Source organism: Stegodyphus dumicola, chromosome 7 (genome assembly GCF_044657685.1).
Source record: "Stegodyphus dumicola isolate Sdum_Otavi_A_Nest chromosome 7, ASM4465768v1".
In the NCBI taxonomy this organism is placed as follows: Eukaryota; Metazoa; Arthropoda; class Arachnida; order Araneae; family Eresidae; genus Stegodyphus; species Stegodyphus dumicola.
The window spans coordinates 13,850,703-13,856,061 of record NC_140774.1 but is presented as its reverse complement, the minus strand read 5'-3'; the positions used below and the strand labels follow the sequence as shown (position 1 = coordinate 13,856,061).

Sequence of the window (5,359 nt, the reverse complement as noted above, 5' to 3'; positions counted from 1 at the left end):
ACATAAGTTATGTATTCGTAAAAGAAAAATCATAAATTGCGATGAATTTTAAGCATTTTGTCGGGAAATTTTGCTTCAGACATTAATATTTAAATATTATTAAAGGGAATTTAAATGGATGAGATGTTATATTTACTAGGCGTATGTCCGCCAACAAATTTATTTTAATTTTTGCTGCAGGAAAGTCAACATGTGTATTACTTTTCCTTGCAGCAACAGCAGGTACTTTCAACTTTGTTTACAATTAGCAGCGAAACAAGATATATATGCTATATAATTTTGATCTTTTATCGAAATTATAAAGCAAATATACCTTGAACGCGAGTCAAAACTTATGTATCCTATGAGCTCTAGATGAAACAAATTATTTCTCGTCCTTCGACATAATAAAATGATTAATCTGAAAGGTCTCAGTTTTTCACGGTGGCCCAAAAGAATTTCATAAGTTGACGCTCTAACGTATATATATATTCAGAAGTCAAACAACAAAAATCAGCGTTAATTTACAAAATTTTCACAGGACTAGTTTCGATGGTTTTATCGAACCATCATCTTCAGCTGCAAAACCGCAAATCAAATTCGGCGTGTTATTGTGTCTTAAGTATATATATATATACCTATATATTATTATTATATTATATATTATAGGAGCCTATATATATATATATATAGGCTCCTATAATGATTATAGTGTATATACTATAGTATATATATATATATATATATATACTATGTATATACTATATACATAGTATATATATATATATATATATAGTATATATGTAATAATAAGAGCAAAGGAAATGACGGAACAGTGTAGATGCGTGATTAGACCCATATTGAAGAAGATTTTGATTGCGTAGTATGCTAGTAATCAAACTTGGTAACATCTAAAGAACTTGGCAGTCGAGGCAGTTTTAATTCCATTTTTATTTCCAATTGATATTTGTGGCCACAATCACTTGGCACTCTAGTCGTGCCTTTCCACAGAAGATTTACATTTTTGATATTGTTGAGATAGAAAGCAAGCCAGCGAAATTACAACTTAGCAGAGTAGAGGGCAAAAGCTGAAGTGCTTAGTTATGAAAGATGGAAGCACGCGAAGAGAAAAGTTTTGGTTTACAATTCGGTGATTGGTTGTTAAGAGGCATCTGGTATTAACGGTTACGTAAGATCGCATGATTAATTTAAATGACGCAATGCAGATAAGTTATTACGATTTTAGAATAGAGAGGAAGAATTAATGTTTATAGTTATATTATAATTCTGATTCATACATTTTTATCTTACATATAGTCGTGGCCGAGTGGTTAAGGCAATGGATTTGAAATCCATTGGGGTTTCCCCGCGTAGGTTCGAATCCTACCGGCTAATTAATATCTTACATATATATTATACTACATATATATAAATACTATATACATAGTATATATATATTATACTACATATATATATATACATAGTATATATATACTATGTATAATAAATACTATGTATATATATATATATATATATTATACCATATATACGTATATATTAGTATATAGTATATATACATATATATATACGTAGTATATAGTATATATATATATATATATATATATAATTTATCTCCTAAGATTATATATATATAATTTAAACTAAACTAGAAAGAAAAAACGATAAAAGACGGTTACAGCCGAAAACATCGCGGCAAAAACATCGCAGACGAAAATGTCGCGGAGAAAACAACGCAAGGCGAAAACGTCGTGCTACAAAACATCGTGGGAGAAAACATTGCAAAGAGAAAACATCGCAGTTCGAAAACATCGTGGTACAAAACATCGTCATCGAAAATAAAGCGGTTCAAAACATCGTCATCGAAAATAAAGCGGTTCAAAAACATCGCAGTTTAAAAACATCGTCGTCGAAAATATCGTGGTAAAAAATAAAGTATCTACAAATCATCGCATGACGATAACATCGCAGACATGCTTTTTTCAGGTTTTAATAATTGTAAATGGATATTCCCATAATGATTTGTGAGCGCAAGATGGAAAGAAGGATAATTTTTACTTTCATATTTTTTATTAATTAATAAATTTTTGCTAAGAAAATAAAAAGGAAACTTAAGCATAAAAAATTAATGCAACTTATAGCACTTAATAGAATTTTAAACCGACATAGTTAACTAACAAAGGCCATTAATAAATCATTATTATAAAGTTTTTACTGGTAATATTTCATGAAAAGTATAATCTATAAGTTACATTTAATTTTCTATGCTTAAGTTTCCTTCTTACGTTTTCAGCAAAAATTTATTAGTTAATAAAATATGTGAAAGTAAAATTTATCCTTCTTTACACCTTGCGCTCACAAATCATTAGAGGAATATCCATTTACAATTATTAAAACCTGAAAAAAGCATGTCTGCGATGTTATCGTAATGCGATGATTTGTAGATACTTTATTTTTTACCACGATATTTTCGACGACGATGTTTTTAAACTGCGATGTTTTTGAACCGCTTTATTTTCGACGACGATGTTTTGTACCACCATGTTTTAGAACTGCGATGTTTTCTCCCACGATGTTTTGTAGCACGACGTTTTCACCTTGCGTTCTTTTCTCTGCGACGTTTTCGTCCACGATGTTTTTGCCGCGATGTTATCGGCGGACACCTAAAAGACCTATGTGGTCAAAAATTTTGCGCATTGTGCTGCAAAATTAAGGAAATTCAAAGATAAATTTTAGTACGCACGCTAAAAAGCTGCTTAAAGACTGTGGTTCCGTGAAAATTTTAACATAAGCACAATTAATTGCAATGAAATGTGTTAAAAGAGCAAAATAGAAAAATACAATATATATGGCCTATATATATATACTATATATGTATATATATAGGCTCCTATAATAAAGTGAAGTTAATAGAATGAAAAATTTAATTAAGCGACATTTTAATTAACTTTAGTGATGAAAAGAAGTCGAACAAGAATGAAATTTGTTGTTGCGGTTACAGTTATCGTGCTTATCATCTGGTTCGGACGGACTTTGTGAATAATTTTAGAAGGGGTTAAAATCTTCTTTCGGTCTGAAAGTCAAAGATCAATCCCATTAATAAGCTGACTTCTTTGTAAGATCAATCTTTTATCCTCCTTTCATTTTTATTTTTTCACTCGTCAAAGAAAAATTGCCTTATTTTCGAAACTCTATACTGTTCTTGATTTTAATTTTACGTAAATATCTTGCGGTTTTTTTTTGTTGCTCGCTGACTATAAATTGTTGCTTTTCTGGTTACTAGAAGGAAGAATGCATGAAAAAAGCTAAATGGGATTCTTCCTTCCTCAAAGAAGCGACCGCAAAAAAGAATGCTCATCGGGAGATGAGATGTTGCATCCGCTGACAGAAATGGTAAAATATGATTTCACTGTCGCTGTCGGCACGGAAATCCCATGTGTTATTCTTTGAAATAAATAGTTCTAGAATATTTATTTCATAGCAAATGTTTTTCAGCAAGTATTCACTTTTCAAAATTGCTTCGAAGAAATGCTCTCTTTCGCAATATTTCTGGGGGATATTTTTAACATCTTTTATTCGAAACGGGTAAATCCCATGTTACGGTGGGCGATTCCCCTTCTTTATATTTTAAGCCCGAAAAGGCTATTAATCTCGAAAAGCATTGTTTTGCTTTTTATTCGAGTCTGCTGCATTCAGCAAAATGTACACATTTTGCCTTTCTAATTGAATCTGACTGTTATTGAATAACAAAATAAGATATTTAAGTGTACATGGATTATCTAGACAGGAGAAATGAAGCAGTTTTAGGAAAAGATTCAACAACACGTTCTTTTATTGTGAGATACAGATATAACTGAAATTTTTCTTTCCACAGTAAATATGTAAATATATGACAGCTCATATATAATTAAAAATAAATTAATTAATCTGGATAAATTAGTTTGCAAGAGTTAATTAACTTTTTATATAATAGCTATATAAAGTTTTTTGAATAATATGTCTGTCCGGTACACATTTTCTAAAAAACTATTAAATTTATCACCTTAAAATTTGGTATGGTGGCAGTTTTCATTTTGGTTAAAAAAATTAACTTAAAAATATTTGACTCGAAAATTCGGAATATCCTAAACATTTTAAGAACATGTTTTTTATTATTTTCAAATTTTTTCCTCTCATCTATAATGTTAGGTATTTTTAAACAAACAAGTTAGCTGCACAGTTTGGAAAAGTTTAGGCACTCTACCTTAAAGAGAGTTTTAGAAAAGTGTACCAAAGCATTAAAACGTGGTGTAGTGGTGTATTTAATTATGGCAAAGCACACTTGGGCTATCTGCCTAAGGGGGGGATGCCTTCGTGGAGGACTTTCTAAGGGAAACTGGCTCGTATACACGTTACACATGGGGAAAACCACGAAAACACCCATGCAGCCAGCCCGTTCGCGGGATTCGAACCTCAGACCGAACTACCAGTGTTCAGCGACTTTACCGCTCGGCCGCTGGTGGGCCCTCCAAAACATTAAGCCCACCAGCGGCCGAGCGGTAAAATCGCTGAACACTGGTAGTTCGGTCTGAGGTTCGAATCCCGCGAACGGGCTGGCTGCATGGGTGTTTTCGTGGTTTTCCCCATGTGTAACGTGTATACGAGCCAGTTTCCCTTAGAAAGTCCTCCACGAAAGGCATCCCTTCCCTTAGGCAGATAGCCCTAGTGTGCTTTGCCGTATTCTCAATACACCAACACCAACACCACCAAGGCATTAAAATAACACGTTTTGACTAGAAGGCAGAAAAACCATATGCATATTCGCAATGCTTAAAGGTACTATTTTAATACCTTCCAACACCGTAATCCATTTGTTTAATTATTTCTGCATCAATTTCTCTCTCTTTTATCGTTTTAGGTTTCACTCTGGCTTATTTAGAATGTTTTTGGAAACTCAAGGATGTCTCTCGAACTCGAGCCTCATCAGTTGTTTGCAGTGAATATTTCAAAACATGGCCCGGTTCAATTCTCAAATGTTTTAGAACTTTTGTACGGTAGTAAACACCCTCGTTAAAATAAATTACGGCATCTAAAATACCTGCTTTCAAAGTAGTTATTGAGACACAGTTTTAGGTAAGCGTTTCTATAAACAAAGATTAAAACTCGCACTTGGATTCTGAGTTCTAACCATTCTACCATTTGCGCAGAAGTTTTCTGTCACACAGAAAACGGAAAACACTTTTAACGGTTTCTGGCAGGGAGTATTTGTGACTATACTTTTCACCTTTTTTAAGGCTTTATAGTAGCTACACCATGTTTCCAAATCCATAGGACACAGTTGAAAGTTCGTCGAAATACTATGTTGCCCATATAAATTTTAATA

General features: G+C 32.5%; 1 non-coding gene across 1 annotated transcript; it reads left to right on the top strand.

The window, feature by feature from the left end:
* The first annotated feature begins 1,292 nt into the window (after positions 1-1,292).
* On the top strand, positions 1,293-1,374 carry TRNAS-UGA (transfer RNA serine (anticodon UGA)). Its single transcript has one exon. It is a non-coding gene; the product is annotated as a tRNA-Ser (tRNA).
* Positions 1,375-5,359: the final 3,985 nt, after the last annotated feature.